Source organism: Catharus ustulatus, chromosome 2 (genome assembly GCF_009819885.2).
Source record: "Catharus ustulatus isolate bCatUst1 chromosome 2, bCatUst1.pri.v2, whole genome shotgun sequence".
In the NCBI taxonomy this organism is placed as follows: Eukaryota; Metazoa; Chordata; class Aves; order Passeriformes; family Turdidae; genus Catharus; species Catharus ustulatus.
In genome coordinates this window covers 93,925,214-93,941,971 of record NC_046222.1, presented here as the reverse complement: position 1 = coordinate 93,941,971, position 16,758 = coordinate 93,925,214, and the positions used below count along the sequence as shown (strand labels likewise).

The 16,758-nt window shown below is 45.9% G+C and overlaps 1 protein-coding gene across 2 annotated transcripts in view; it reads right to left on the bottom strand.

The window, feature by feature from the left end:
* The window catches only part of NPAS2 (neuronal PAS domain protein 2), a 104,619-nt gene extending 89,691 nt beyond the window's left edge, over positions 1 to 14,928 (bottom strand). Inside the window, exon 1 of one of the 2 annotated variants that reach the window (XM_042779005.1) lies at positions 14,662 to 14,928. The gene's annotated coding sequence lies outside the window, so the exon portion shown is untranslated. Of the gene's footprint in view, positions 1 to 3,771; positions 3,831 to 14,661 lie in introns of those variants that run through there. The other variant, XM_042779006.1, reaches the window with a different exon arrangement.
* Between the last annotated feature and the right edge of the window lie 1,830 nt (positions 14,929 to 16,758).

Sequence of the window (16,758 nt, the reverse complement as noted above, 5' to 3'; positions counted from 1 at the left end):
ATTATACTATTTCCTAATTTTGGAGTGCTCAGCTTTGCATCCATAGCAGCTAGCATTCGAGACACTTTCTGTGAGTGACTTTCACTAGGTCTTTGAAAAAAGGAAAACCTCAGTATTTGGCATTGCTGTGATATTTCCAAAATACCAACAGCCTTCCACTCATGTCAACTAACAAGCTGCATCAGCTGGAGTGGTCATACGGTCTGCTGTAGGTAGGACAATGGGCTGCTGTAAGAGGTAGGGATAAGATGCTGGGCTTTGAGGCAGCAGAGGAGCATCAAATTTGTCAGCACTGGGATGCCCTCCCAGATGCCTCCATGGGTCAGCTTTTCCTGCCTGTCCTCCCTGACTGTCAGTTTGATGCCTCCTTCTGTACCTCAGACTCCTCCTCACTTCAGTTATACACTGCAGGATGAGCACATGCTCTTCTCTATTTCTGGCTGTTCAAGTCCCAGGCTCTTCCTAAGAACCCCACTTTCAGACTTTGCTCAGCCCAAAGATCCTTCTCCTCCAACCTCTTTCTCCCATGTTGCCACCTGATCTCCCTCTTCCAGGCTCAGCTCCATGCTTGCTCCCTTCATTGCACCCTCTCTTTCCATTAGATCACACTACCCTCTCCTTAGCCAAGCTTGTACTAAGGGCTTCTTTTCCATCTCTTCTTTTTTCCTCACCATGGATTACAGCTGAAATTTCCTTGTCTCCCTTGTTCCTTGCCCATGTTTCTTCTCCTACTGGTCATAATTTTCAACTCCATCCATGCTCACTGTTCCCACTCCTGCTGGTCCATTTTCCTTCCCAATGCATCATGTCCTTGCCTGACCTGTACAAATCCTTCAGTCAATCTCAGCCTTACTTTCATTTCTTCACTCAGCAGCTCCTCTCATGTCCCACTTCTCCTCTCATCCAGAAATGTAAAAAGTTCAGCAATTACTCTAAAGTGGCTTAAACCCACACTGGTTCCAAAGGAGATTCTTTGTCTCCCTCCCACCTCTGCAACTTTTGTGGCTGCACAGTGACCCAGCTTAGGAAAATGCAACAGCTGACAATTAACCCATCCACATAAAGGTTAAATTTCAGCAAGATCAGCTTTCTGCTCTGACACACTGGTATCCAGAGTTGAGAGTAAGGCAGCATCATCCTTTGCAGTAACAGCAGAGAAGTACATGGATGTAGTGGTTTAACCCTGGATGCCAGGTGCCCACCAAAGCTGCTCTCTCTGGAGAGCAGACAGAAAATGTAACAAAAGGTTCATGAGTTACAGATGAGTAGAGAGACTGGAGATCATCCCCAAAACAGACTCAGCTGGGGGAAATTAATTTGATTTATAACTAGTGAAATCAAAAGAAGTAAAATAAATCTTAACACCACCTTCCTGCCACCCCTCCCTCCTTCCTGGGCTTAACTTTTTTTCTGATTCTCTTCCCCCTCTGACCAGAGGCATGGAGAGACAGGGAATGGGGGCTGCAGTCAGTTCATGAGATGTTGTTTCTGCCACTGCTGCCCCCTCGGGGAGAGGGGTCCCTCCCACCAGAGACATTCAAGAGGAGTTCAACTGGAGCCCTTCCCTTGGGCTACAGATCTTCAGCAACCACTCCAACATGGGTCCCTTTTCCACAGGGTGCAGTCCTTCAGGAACAGGCTCATCCAGTGTGAGTTCGCCACAGACCCACAAGTCCTGCCAGCAAACCTGCTCTACCATGGGCTCCTCTCTCCAAGGACCTGCCAGGACCCTGCTCCTGTGTGGGCTTCCCATGGGGTCACAGCCTCTTTTGGCATCCACCTGCTGTGACATGGGTCCTTCACAGGCTGCAGGTGGATCTCTGCTCCCTGTGGACCTCCAAGGGGCACAGCTGCCTTACCATGGTCTTCAGCACAGCCTGCAGGGGCATCTCAGCAGCTGAACAACCTTCTCCCCCTCCTTCTTCACCACCCTTGGTGTCTGCAGAGCTGTTTCTCTCATTTATTTTCATTCCTCTCTTCTCTGGCTGCAATGACTCCTGCCCATAACTATTTTTTTCCTTCTCACATACATTATCCCAAAATCATTAGTACCTTTCCTGACTGGCTTGGCCTTGGCCAGCAGCAGTTCTGTCTTGGAGCCACTTGGCATTGGCTCTGTCAGACATCAGGGAAGTTTCTAGCAGTTTCTCAGAAAATACACACCTATAGCCCTCCCTTAACCACAGCCTTCTCATGCAAATTCAATACAATGTATTAAAGCAATCTTACAATTATGGCTTTAGCCAAAATGGGTAAGATTTGAGGAAGCAATGGAAAATCAGTCTTAAATGGAAAAATACACTACATGGGCAGCACTGCCTGAGTTCATGCCAGAAACATCTTATGATTCCCAGTTACTGCTTTCAAGACAATGGTTTGCAAGAGGAGTCATGATTTGGCAGAGTGAGAGTAGATTCACATCAAATATATTTCTCCAAAAGAAACCTGCAGACCAGCTAGATCAGACACAAGACTAGGAAGAAACATCTAAAACATTATTAACTCCAGAATAAAATGCAAAAAAAGCGCTGGCCTGAAGTGAGACACTTCCTACATTATAATCCCCAAAAAACATGTGCCTTCCACTGTAGTCATGCTCAAGTCAAAGTGCAAGAAGAAATGCAATAATTAAGGCTATTAATCAATTGAGGTTTTGGAACCCATTATCCATATTCTATTCAGGTGTAGTCCGTATTTCAAATTTTGGGGGATACTGTCAGTGAAGAATGTGAAAGAACCTTCAATGAACCCTATGTTGGAAGCATCTTTCTGCCAACTCTGCTATACTCTCCTGAAACATTTTTTCGCTGGGATAGCTCATTCTACTCACAGAAACAGTTTAGTTTTGCCAGTAAAATACCTGCACACAACACACACCTGTTAGAGGAAGTTACCACTGTGCCTTTACATGGGTTAGTGTCAGCAAAGATGTTTAAGAACAGACAAGATCTGGCTCACCAAAACAACCTTTCTGCAGAACCATTTCTGAGCTCTCTTTTCAGTGCCTTTCTCTTTCCTTCTCTGTGTTGCAAAACATCAATCTAGATTCATAATTCAGATCCTCAAAAGAAGCGAGAAAGGTTACATCAGTGCCTGAGTCAGTTTAAGCTTTGCACACAAAACTGTGAACAAACATTTTTCATGAATGAAGTAGCTAAAAAGAGCCAAAAGGTTTGGGTATGTGTTCACTGCTGACAAATACTTAAATTTTAGAAACCTTCTGTGGCTGATGCGATGTGAGAAATCCTCAGAGGACTTAGCATACAGCACTGTCTTCACATGAAGATAGCCAAAAGTATTCTGCAAAGGAACACTGTCCTCTTCTTGGGTGCCAGATGGGTGAATCTTAAAACTGACAAACATGGGGTTGCAGAGCAACCAAAAAATTCTAATTATAAACCTACTTCACATCATCCAAGCTATGTGCAGAGTAATTCAAAATAAGGAGAAACAGAGGAACAAATGGGTAGACAAAAGCAGAAGGTTCAGGCCTGCTCTCTTCTTGAGACTATATACAGACAAAAAGCAGCCTCCCATAAGAACAAGGCCCCTTTGTAGCATGCTGATTTTCAGACAGTAGGTTTTACTTCATAGCTGCTGTGCTACCGCGATGACTGCTCCCTTTCCATCCAACCCATCCTCGCTGCTCTGTACATGAGTCAGAATGGAGACCTAATTCAGCCCCTAAATAAGTACTTAAGTCTTTCCACATTCAGGAAAGAAACTCAGATGGAACTGTGAGTAACAAAAAGCATGTGCTTAAGTGTTTACCTGAATCAAGCTGCTCTGCTGAATTTGTGCTAAAATGTCGAACGCATGTCAGGCAAAGTCAGGATCTTCCGCAGAACTCCTGTTTGCAGAGCCTCTGCCATGAAAAGCACTGTGTCCCAAAGGGGGAAAAAGTTTTTCCTGGAGAGCAGCCCAGAAGAAAAGGAGCCATCAGATCAAAGATAAGTCTTACCTCCCCCGCTACACCCCTCACTTCCCCAAACAGCAGATCAAGGCAGAGGAGGACTACAAAAAAGGAAAAAAATAGATTCGCTTTCCAGCAGAAAAATGAGACGTTCCTGCTCCCTCATCTCCCTTGGTTTCTCCAAGCAATGCAGCTAGGAGCAGGCTGTTGCCTGCCTGGAAGCTCATAGACCACAAGATGTGAAGTCATGGAGGGCCAGTGTCAAGTTATTTATTGGCATCTTCTGCCTCCAAGCCACTTCACAGCTTGGCAGTACGCAGGAGGGTGTTCAAACTGACCACAGCAGGCTGACCTTTCTGCTTCCACAGACAGAATGGTCTCCAGCCTCCATGATTCAAGAAGCCATGGATACTTTTGTTTGTTGGCCATTATTCATTAGGTTTGAGAGACCAAGTTTAAACTCAAACTTCTTGGAGTGAAGGAAAAAAAAAGTGGCACATTTTACATTATCTCTTGTAAATACGAAAGCTTGCTGCAATCTTCAAACACAATATTTATGAATTGGTCTTTCAGACAAATCCACTTTTGCATAAGGATATACAGCTGCTGATATCCAAAAGTATGATAGTTCCCAAATATATCTTTGCCATTTTTAAAATCATTCTAGAGGCTTGAAAATAATATTTTCTTTCATTGTAAGGGAAATCTCTAGTTCTGGTGTTTCAAAGACAGTCTGAAATTAGCTGGGTTTTATGTGTGTGTGTGTTTGTTTGTTTGTTTGTGCACAAGAATAATTGATTAAATCAGCACAAGCGTAACTGATTATACACTCTAACAAAACTACTGAAGAATTCAGCAGCAAAACCAGCAGTATCATCAAGAGCCATACCCAGTCTTTATGCTTACATCTCCTATATGGAATCCCCTCTCAATTATACAGGAGCAAATATGAAATGTGTCATCACCTCACACCACTAGATATCATAGATTTTGAATGAATGTAACCTGCATTTTTCAACACTGTGGAAGAAATTTTTTTAAGATGTCTCTCTAAACTTTTTCATTAAAGGGGAAAATTTGCATACAGGAATATTTAAACACTCACAACGAACAAAGAGTGTTGGCCCTCTTTCATTTACCAGAACAATGGGCCTCTAATAGTTTCACACTGAGAAAAAATATGGCAAGAAAAAATATGCCAAGTCTAATGCCAATTAGGACTTTGCAAATTTATATATTATAGACTGGTCAAATGAAATGTGAAATTCAAACTTAAAAATTGAACTTGCATCCTTCAGTCTTCTGAAGAAACATCTATTTTTAATGGAAATAGAAAAGCTATCTTTATCAAATTTCTCATTCAGTTGACAACAATAAATCTATTGTTCAGACATGGTTGAAATGGGTCTCTGGAAGAGGAGGGTTTTAAGAAAATCAAACAGAAATTGCATCAAAGAAGAAATGCTTCTTTAACTGTCACTCTCTATATATAGACTGCAGTTTTTGATTCATTTTAGGTTTCATAGAATAACAGGCAATTGAGCACTGTGAAAATTATTTTTTATCATTCCCATAAGAGAAAATGTGTTGGCTTTTTAAAGGGAGAATAAGTGAGTTTAATGTTATGTCTTTTCCTTTAAGAAGTATGACTGCAGGGATCCAGATGCTGAGAAGCAGTAAGCTGATAACTTTAGTGTTTGAAATGCTACACTATACATTAAGAAGCCATACACCTACTATTTATTTCACAAGCATGAATTAAGTCTTCTAAAAGAGAACACAACTCTCAGTCAGACTTGCAAGAAAATAACAATACTTGGTACTTTCCAAATGCTTTCCATCTGAAAAATTCAAACAATTAAGAGCTGGTGGGGTGGGGGCTACCTGAGCCACTGTGCAGGACACCAATGGAGCCAGGACATCCAGTGACAGCTCCAAAGCCATCGGGTGTTGCCCAGCTGGAAGCAAAGTGACAAGGTATTGCCTGATGTATCCTAACCACAGAGGTGGATCAATGCCCAACAAAAACCCCTTACTGTAGCTCCTCTTCCTGTCAATGGCATATTTAGCATCCCAGAGCCCCTTGCTTTGTGCCCCTCTCTGACAGCTGGCTATGACTGGCACCCAGAATTGTTCATACCCTACAATACTCTGTAAAGCTGCCCTAGTTTACAGATCAGAGAAGTGATGCACAGAAAGCATTATGTATGTGGTCTAAGCTCATAACATTGCACAGTAGAAGAATTATGAATAAAACCCATTTCTCTGGAGATTTCCAGTTTTGTCACCCTCAACAAAACCCCTTTTACACAGACTTCAAAATCCACTAGTATTTTTTTTCTGACTGCAATACTATGCCAAATATTTATTTTATCAGTCCAAAACTCAATTTACAGCTGAAACTCTGCATCAATACTTCAGAGGAAATTCTAAAATTCTACCCAGAAGAGGAGGAAGGACTACTGAGATGAATATTGTGCAAATAAATCTCTGCCTAGATCACCAATCTTACAAACTGCTGCTTTGCCCTAAGGCAAGTACCTTAAAGTAAGCACCTGTACATAGAAGGGGTCTAAACAAGCTAAATGAAAATTCTGGAAACATGTATGATGTATAGCAACATTTTACAGTGCTGTAGTCAGTGAAGGTGAGAATAACAGACTGAAAGCAAGTGTGAGACAGTAAGAGGAGAGAAGAAAGGCAGGAAGGGCAAGGTGGAAAGTAGAAGGTCCTAATACCTGAGAGAAGTAAAAAGAAAAAAGATCCCAGTAAAAGCAGATAGAGATTCAAAAGTAGAAATGCAAAAGAAGAGGGAAGAGTTAGAATACAAGGTGAGATAAAAATTTAAAATTAAATTAAAAAAAAAAAATCAAACCCAGAAAGTGAGAAAGTTTAGACCATTCAGAAACTCGAGTCAGTAATTCTCTGTCAGCCAAACTCTCCTTGATTTCAGTGGGAGTTTTGCCTTAATGAGGACAGCAGGACAGGCACCAAATGCAGCTTCATTTCTTATACTGGAATAACAGCAAGATATAGCAAGATATTCTGTTGTTGAAAAAGAGGATGCATTTTTGAATAAATATGGATGTTAGAAGCCAGGCAGTATAAATGTAATTGCTGCAACGAGCTGAGTTACATCAGTGTGCATCAGCTGACAATAAGGTCCTTTGTGTTGGAATGAAAGAAAAAAGATGAAAAAAATGACTGCTGCCACTCTGCAAACAATCAAATTAAAGGGCCAGAATTATTCCAGCAAAGCTTCCATCGACTTCAGTGACAGCCTGGAAACAAAGAACATTCTTCAGTCCTTCTTATAAAAAAAAAATATAAATATAGGAATGACTATGAGTGACCTATTTATTTTTCATCAGTTTTGCTCTTGCAGAAATTGTTGGAAATGCACCCAGCTGCTTTACAGAACTATTGTTTGATTAGGCTGTTTATGTGAAACTATCTTTCCCAAATATTGTATTACTATATGGAAAAGAAAGCATAAAAAAAGTAGATTGGAGAATAAAATATTCTTCTCATCTTCGTAGCCAAAGATAAAGCAAATTATAACAACTTGTTGTTTATCTGATGAGCAGGATGAAGATTTTGCCTAAGTAAATGGTGGCCTTAATGGTCCATGTAGAAATCATATAGCTGTCTTCCCCTTTATAAATTACAAACTAAAGGAACCCTCACTGGAAGTGTAACTGGAATGTGGGTCTGTCTAATGCAAAGCCTCCAATTTAAAACCTTTTCCACTTTTATATGTCAAAACCAGGAACAGAAAAAATACCACAAATAAAATCCGTAGAATTACCAATAAAAACCAAGGCAGATATTTTGTAAGAGAATTAGAAATAACAGAAAAATACCCTATCTCTAGCTGATCATGTTGCACACAGTATTTATTATTGGCTAGATTTTGCAAGCATACCATTCTTATGCATAATATGGGAAATATGTCAATTTTCCCATGAAATATTAATGAGAGGTGTCCCACCCAAACCAATAATTCTAGGACATGTTCAAAGCCAGATTTATTCAGCCACTGACTCAATCAGATAACCAAGAATGCTCAGGTTTTGCACGGTAACATCCACCTGTTGATTTAGAGATTACAGGTGGAAGCTGCCTTATTAAAATTGTTCTCCAGCTTAAAAATTTGACACACCTAACAGAGGGAATCATGAGAAAAAGAGTCTGGTCTGCTTATCAATGATAAAAGGATAATAAATAATCAAACTCAATTATTACTGTTTGCAGGGCTACTATTATGCTTAAAGAAATTCATTGCCATCTGCAAGCCTGTTAAAACTGATTACAATTTTTTTGTGCTGGTTTTCTTCCCAATGGTTGAATAGTATTGTCTGTTTTTAAAGGAAAAAAACCCAGAGCTGCTTGAATAATAAATTGTTTATCCCTTGATAGAACAAACCATAGTGATGAACTTTAAGAATGTTTTACCAGATTAGAAATGAAAGTGAAAAACAAGTACTTTCCTGTTCAAGGCTTTGTTTTCAATGTCTTTTTACTTTTAACTAGATTGAGTGCTGATTACAGAAAATTCAAGGCTACTCAGACATCAGGCTGCTCAATTGACTGTAAAGTTTGATGACTTCTCTAAAAAGAGAGGTCTGTGCATGAAATTAAATCAGTATCACTGGTTCCAGATAACTTAAGGGGGAAGAGAGGAAAAGGTTAATATTGCTTATTAAATAATGTTAAATGAGATCAAACAAGACGTGCAGGATTCAGGAGGGCTCTTGGAGCTCCGGTTGTTTCCCCAGGCTGCTTATGCAACCTTGTTTGTGCAGGCAGTGCAAGGGCCTGCCATTTTATTACATAAGGTAGCCCAAAAATATACAGCTAGGCAGTTGTGAGCTCCATTAAGTGCTGCACTGGAGTTTCTGTATCAGTTAGCGTCTGGAAATTTTAAGAAACAATCAGATGGACTTAAGATATTGCTGAGTTTGGGATTGGTGCTTGTTGTTTAAATAGCAATACACCTCATCCAAAAGCCAGCAAAATACTATCAGTGTGAGGTATGTTTTAATTCATTGTACTTTGACCATTGCTTAAGTGAACAGCAATACAGCCTTTGTTTTTGCACAGTCGTCATAAATGTAATTCATGCCTTTAAAATCTTTCTTTCAGATGATTAATCGAATTGTCTGGTTTAGTAAACACAACATTTTTGTTTTAACCAGTGCTTAAATTCAGTGCCTAGCTGAAGAAATTTAATTCCCAGTCCTCTCATTCTCAGAAAGTCAAAGCCTGGTCTTGTAGAGACAGATGAAACTCTAACTACAGTAACATCGTGGTCATGATGCTTCCCTGGTCATCTCATCAGGGATGATGACCACCTTGGCCCAAATCCTCTCCCTGACTCTGGGCAGCAGGGAAGACTGGGGAAGGCTGAGTCAGCAGGGCAGGCATGTAGCAATATTACAATCTCCCAGTAGGGACTTCTTCAGCCAGGCATTGCGTCTCATTATTCAGTGCCTTCAGGTGGGATTGCTCCCATGAATGTACTGCTTTCTGAACCTACCTGAACCCAAGAAGATAATCCTCACTATGACTGCACAGCTCCACAAGAGGACACCAGGGAGGGCACACAAGCAATGTATGCTGCTTTTTGGGGTACATTTCTGGACCATGCCTTGGCTCTTCTTTGGAGCACTTCAACCAGCTCCTCCCAACCAGCCCTGGTAGATGTGCAGATGTGCTGTGATGGGGCCAGCCTGAGCAGGGAAGGTACAAGCCATCAGAAGCATCTTGGCCTTAGGAACTGAGGGAGGTCAGATGCTGGCCCTTTTCATTTTGCAGAGCAGACCCAGGGAGACCACCTGGCTCAGCAGCCCCTCTCAGCCATGGCCAGATACAGGTGCTGAGGAGCCAGTACAAGAACAAGGCAAAACAATGGTGTTATTTCTTCAGGATACTCACCAAGCTTCCAAAATATGCAGCTCAAAACTTCCTATGCCAGAGGCAGTGGTTTTAAATTTAATAGCCCTTGATGGATTTCTCTTCCATGAACTCATCCAGTCACCTCATTAGCTGATGTAACCTCTGAGCATCCACATCCTGTGGTGAGGAGCTCAGCAGTCTGACCACACCATGTGAAGAGCCATCTCCTTTTGTTTCCATTCCTGCAACTGCCTGCTTCATCCAGTGCCCTCTGCTGCTGTTGCTGTGATCAGTCATTCCTGGCTTGCCTTCTCCATGCTTTGCTTAATTTTACAGATGTTTGTTGCATCACTTTATCAGCATTGCCAGAGCTGAGACAGGAGTCACTCTGTTTCTCTGACCACCTTTTCTATGTCCCTGAAAACCTTCTCCCTTGCCATTATCCATCTCTGATGTGGGGGAACCAGCAGCACAGGACACTGAAGACATGGCACACTACAGCTGCTACAGTGAAATAATGAGGATTCTTTTTTATTATTTTCCATCCTTTTAAAAACAATCATAATGTTCCATTTCCCTTTGGTTTTTAACTCATCTGTACATTTCACTGATTTTTTTTTCTGAGTTGTCCATGAAAGATTTTTGTTTAAGCTTCAACACCTTCAGTGACCTGTAGCAATTAATTTCTATTATTATAGATATATTTTCTTCTATTTATTTTCAAACTGACATATTACATTTATATCACATGATGCTACTCAAGGAGAAAGGGTGGTTGAAATGTCCCAGTAGATGACACTGTCATGCCAGCACTACCTGTACACTTTGAAATTAGAGGTTTCATACCTGAACTTCCAAATTTCAGTTCTGATCTCAAACATACATACACGTCCTCTAGACTTTTTTCCCATATCATCACTTCATTTGGCTAGAAATCTTCTATTTTATGCAGATCCCTAAGAACAGTAGTAGAACAGCTGAAAAACACCTTCTGTCATAATCAGGCCAGTAGAAGCCCAGCTGTTTTATACAGACTTGTGCCCAAGCAGGAGAAGGTTAAATAACCACCCTGACCCATTTACATGGTCATTTTTGGAAGATCCTGATGGTCAAGGCATGCTACCTGCCACAAAGACACAGGAGAAAGAGACGGCATTGCCTCAAAGTGTTTGCAGGTAAAGGAGAGGACAAGAAACAGCGGGCAGATGGAGTACTGTAATACTGGTATTATAGTATGGTAATACTACTTCCTAGTAACAAAGGTCCAAGCTCACCAGTGACCTAAGTTTTGTGAGAGCTTTATTCTTCTGAAGTCACAGGTGGATTTTCAGACTGAAACAGAATTAAAACTAGCATTGGGGATGCATAGGACTATTCTTCCCAAATGTGGCAGGCAGCCTGCAATAAATACTAATTTCTGCTATGGTCCTTGGATAAAGGAACAGAAGTGTCTTTACCAAAGTGCAATTAAAACCAGCATTTTGGTTGGACTAAGCTGTGCCTCATGGTTTGCCTTCAGGGGGAAGAGACGGGAAGAGAAGCATAAAAACCAGTATTTATCCCTATATCCCCGAAATGTACATCGAATTTATGTGGACGAGGCCAAGTAAGCCATTCCCTTAAATCCTCAATGCAATCTGCCAACATCCCCAAGCCACCACAAGATAAATGCAAGGAGCAGAGAATGAAGCACATCTGCAGCGTCTCAGCTCTGTATTCAGAGCATGAGCTACATGACCCATATCCCATGTCACTCCCTTGCCTTTCCTGCCCTGCAGCTCTTGTACTTTTGAATTCAGCTGGCAATATACTGTTTTATATATATATGTACACGTATATATTCTGTGTCACATAGCACGTCACAATAACTTTAGTCCCTCCCAAAAAACAGCAATACCAAAAGCAGAACTGCATAAATAAATCCACCATTCTGCTTAAATGCTATTACATTGTGTTTTCTTTCCAAACTTCAGTAGTCAGACTTATAAAATCAGTCTATCAGCTGATGCAGATTACTGACTGAATTAAATTAGCTAAAATACAAATATTTGCATGGCCTCAGCCTACCTGTTCAAGAAGTTTTATTAAGATCAAGGATCAACAGTTAAGCCAAATCCAGGAAAATTATTTTTTTATATAGATAATGATCCCTCTACAAAAATCTGCAATTTAAGTGCATCTGCCCTAAGAGCCTAGACACAAAACTATAAACACAAATGGAAGTTACCTAAGTTCATCCAAGACAGAAAGAAAAGCAATTAAATGCACATAAAATATATATTTGACTGTTATTTTTAACTGTATGACATTTACCAATCCAGGGGAGAGGCAAAGAAGCAGAGGCAGGGGTTGAAATACTCAGCAGGCAGTGTGGGGAGGAAAATGAGAAAGATGAAAAAGTATTAGTACCATGCCCTGATTATTGAAAGACTGGAAACCACTGCTTTTGCATGCTCAGATCGCCTGTTCCCGTACACAAGTGTCAACTTCTTTCTTCCCACCATTCCTTCTCTTGGCCTGGGTTTGCCACCTCTATCTACAGTTACCTTGTTCCCAATGTTTGTCATCTGTGACCCCACAAATCCTTTGTCTCAATCCTCTGCTCTTCAATTTCGCTATGTATCTATCACTAGTACTTCTTGGAAGTGGGACAGTTCCAGTCCCACAATTTCTTGTCACCATGCAAGTGAATTAAACAGTTTCCTCCTTCCCCCTTCCATGACATCACCAGACACTCTCTGCCACCCAACACACAGTTGAGAAAGTCTTCAGTTCTCCCTCCCATGCTCACTATAGAAACAACCTTGGAAGAATAACTGGGGGGGAAGTCCACTCAGCCCATCAGCCACCAACTGTGCTCTCATCCTTCCCAGGAAGAGGAGCAGTTGCTCAGCTCCTAAGAGTGTTGGGATGTTCAGTATGCCCTCTGCTGAGAACATCTTCAATGAGTGCAATGGTCAAGCCCTCAACAATACCTCTCCCAAGAGCACATGCCCTGAGCATTGTGATAAACTTATACTGGAGAGAAAATCTGGAAAATTCTCAGAGGCTCAACGTAAGGCACACCCCCATCACAGGACTGATTCCAAGCCAAATATCTTTCCTCTGCTCTAAAACAAGATCCCACAAAGAATTCAAGTCTCAAAGCAAGTGTTTCTTAGCATAGCAAAAAAAAATCAGATTGCCAGATAGATCATCCCTTAAGCAGGATGTATGCCTAAACCATCTTCATCAAATACATGGTCAATTAAGAGGTTTTCTTCTTACCATGTTCTCAGAAATAACCAAACCATTTAATCTGAAACTTCCCAAAGACAGTCTGTCTTCAGCAGACACTCAACCTGTAAAATGCCAGCCTAAGCTTAAGCTAAGCAAATGCATAAGCACCTGACAGCAGAGCATTGTACTAGAAAGCAATAGCTAATTTTAACTGTAGACAACATTGCTGCCTATGATAAAAAAAAATGCCTTCAAGGGCTCTTGCATGCTTCAGGGTAAAGATTTGGGCACAAAAATCATAATTCTGCAAAGTATAGTCTGTGGATTCAACCCTACAAACATGCAGGAAGGTACCTTTATTTGTGAGGGAAAACTAATTTAGGCAAGCCCACTGTCTCCAGGCTTTGGTGCAGGGCACAGAAGTGCTGCCAGCTTAGGGAATCACCCTGATGTCACATACCTAGTTTTAGAAAACCTTCATTTTCACATCTTCAGTGAAAAAATGTACAGTTTGGCAATCACATTCTCCAAATACTCCTGCCCATCTCTGCAGAGCAACCCTGTGTCCATATTAATCTACTGAAATGTATGCAGGATTGGGCCCTCCACCAGCTAACAGCTCTCAGAATGAGACGTGGATCAGCGGATGAGCTGGCTCTGTCTGGACACTGTGAACTCCAATTATTTAGTACCACCAAACAAACTAAACCCACAGTTTAGTGCATTAACATCTCACACTGGGGTAAATGAGATAATTTTCCACTTCAAGAGGCAACCACTTGTTGAACTGAATGCTCAGGTTGGCTCTGCCCATCCGAGAGATCCCTGCAGCCCTTCTGGAGGTTTAACGCCATGAAAAAATCCAAGTTCCTCTGCTGGCTGTAACGCTTATAACCGCTAATTATTTCTGAGTCACTTGAGTGAAAGTAAGCTGCCATCCTGTAGACAGCTAGGGAGTACGGAGCAAAGTTTCTGGATGAGCGTGCTTGTTAATTGACAGATCAGGCTAGTGACCATGGAGGAAAACACCACGGCACAACTCCGTGTGAAGCCGGCGCTGCCATTCAGCCGTGGGTTTGAGGTTCGCTCCGTTCCACGCACGGAAGCGAACACGCGGGAGTTGTGCGCAGGGCTGCCGCCGCAGCAGGGCTCTCCCAGCACACCACACAACCTCCGCACCCCCAGGAGCTTTCGCCCATTCAAAAACCCCACGGTCCTACTGGAAGTTTTCCTTGAGCAAACACCGCCCGGTCGCATCGCAGACCCTGTTCCAGTCTAGCCTCTGTGAGCCCCCAAAGTCAGGAAACGTCCAACCACACCAAAATGAGATGGGGAGGGGGACTGCTTCGGGGGCAACTTATTTTTCCAAACGCAGCCCGGCCGGGACAGACACGCCGCACATAACCGTGTTCCCCACGGAAACTTTCCCGCAGCCCCGCAGCACCGGGCGCGTCCGTCACCCCCGCGGAGCGTGGGGCACGGCGGAGCTGACCCCGGGGCCGCCGCGGGGGTCACGCGTGGCCGAGCATCCCGCGTGGGTGCCCCGGGCGGGCGGGCGCCCCCGGGCGAGTGCCGCGGGTGGGCGCCCCACGGGACGGAGGCAGGGTCGGGGCCGCACGGCCGCGCGTTACCTGGGGTGCCGGTGCTGCGGGAGCGCGGCGGGGAAGCCCCAGCCGCCGCCGCTGCCGCTGCTGCTGCTGTCCGCGGTGGCCACCTGGGCGCGGGAAACGCCGGTGCTGGTGCCGGTGCCGCCGAGCTGGATGCCGCCGCTTTTCCGGTGCCTCCCGGTGCCGTTGCGGCAGCGGCCGCCGCTGCTCCAGCCGCGCAGGAGGCCGGCCTCGGGAGCCGGCAAACTCTTCCTCGCCGACGAGGAGCCGGGGATGCTGCCCGCCTCCTGCCTGCCGCCGGTGCCGGTGCCCTGTCTCATGGTGCGCGGGGCCGCCGCATGCCGCGCTGCCGCCGCCCCGGGCGCCGCGGGACCCACGCGGGCCGGGGCCAGGGGCTCCGCCGGCACCGGGAGGCCGCCGGGAGCCCGGGCTGCTGCGGGGGGGTGCGGAGGCCAGGGGCCGGGGGGGCTGCTGGCTGGGGCTCCCGCTGGGGCATTAAGTTGGACGCGCGGCCTGGAGAGGCAGGGCGGGAGCGGGGGCTGCGGGGCCGATAGTTCTCCGCGAAGTTAGAGCCCGGCGGGTGAGGCGGGGGCATCCTCTCCGCCGGCCCTTCATCGCCGCCCGCCGCCGCCTCCCCTTGCCTGCCCCCGCTGCCGGGCCACCGCCCCGCGCCCTCAGCCGGCGGCGCTGCGGGGGCGCGCCCCGCGCCCCGCGCCCATGGGCGCAGCCGCGGCGTCGGCGGCAGAAGATCTCCTGAGCCGGCTTCCTCCGCCGCTCGTCGCCTTCTCCGGCAGGGAGCGGGGGGACCTGGGGGGGGTGAGGGCCGGGGGGAGCCCAAACGCGAGGCTGTTGCTCAAAATGGGTCAGGGATGGGGAAAGGGAGCCCGGCGCTCGGCGTCCCCCTACCCGCGGAGGGCGCCGGGAGGGCCGGGCTGGGGCGGTGGGTAGCGAGAGGGCTGCGGAGGAGCTCTCCCGCCCCGGCTCCTGTGCACAAGTGCAGGGAATGTTCCACTGACCTACATATTTTTCCAAACATACGTGACCTTTTTTTTTCTCTCTCTCTCTCGTTCTGTGGGAGGAGACAGGCGAGGATCCAAGAAAAGGGGAAGCTGGAAAGAGAACGAAAGGGGAAGCAGGGGGAAAAAAAATCTCAACCAAAGAGCCAGCCCCGCATCAAGGATGGTTTCACACCGCCGCCGCGAGCGAACCCCGGCGTGCCCACGTTTACATATGTCTGTAGCGATATCCCCGCTCTGCACCGGCGGCCGTCCCGGTGACCTGACCCCGGGAGCCCCCGCGGCTGCCGCCGGCCCCGCCGGGCAGGACTGCGCCCGGTGCCCGGCCCGGTCCCGGGGCGATCCGGCGGGACCCCCGCGCGGCTCCGCTCGGCGGGCCGGGCCCCTCCGCGCTCGGCCCCGCCTCGAGGGTGATCCCGCGCCCTGTCCGTGCCCGCTGTCCGGCGGTGGCGGCGGCGGGAGCCGGGCCGGAGCGGGGCACGGCACCGCGCTGCCCGGGGCAGGCTCACGGCCTCGCCGGGCACAGGCAGGAGCTCCCGATCTGGTTATGCAACGGCGCACAGGCAATTGGAGCAAAACCTTGACAGAGAGCGCTTTTTTTTTTTTTTCCTTGTTTCAAAGTAGGTCATTCTTTTTATTCCCTATTTTGCCTCTTTTTTTTTTTCTCATTTTTTTTCTTTTTTTTTTTTTTCTTTTTCTCTAATACTTCTCCTGCAAAGCGGCAGATTAAGAGAAGAAGGCGGTGTGCTCGAGCTGGGATGGAGCTGGCGATCGGAGCCTTGCTTTTGCCTCGACGGGCACTCCTGCCGGCTTCTGACGGCGGCTCCGAAGTTGCCCTTGTTTCCCAAGGAAGGCAGTAGTGGCAGAGAGCGGGGACACGGCTCGGGCAGAGCCCGCCGCTCCCGGCCGCGCTCCCCGCGCCTCCCGCCGGCGCAGCCCCGGGAGCCGCGTCCCCCGGGCCCGCCGCCTGTTGCCCCTGCCCGCTGTCGTCCTCGCACTTCTGTCCGCCCCGGGCTTGTTGGCACTGCTGGCACACACCTCTTCCAACGGCAGATGAGGTTTCTCCCCGAGATTATTATTATAAGCATTCGGATACCCCTAGTAT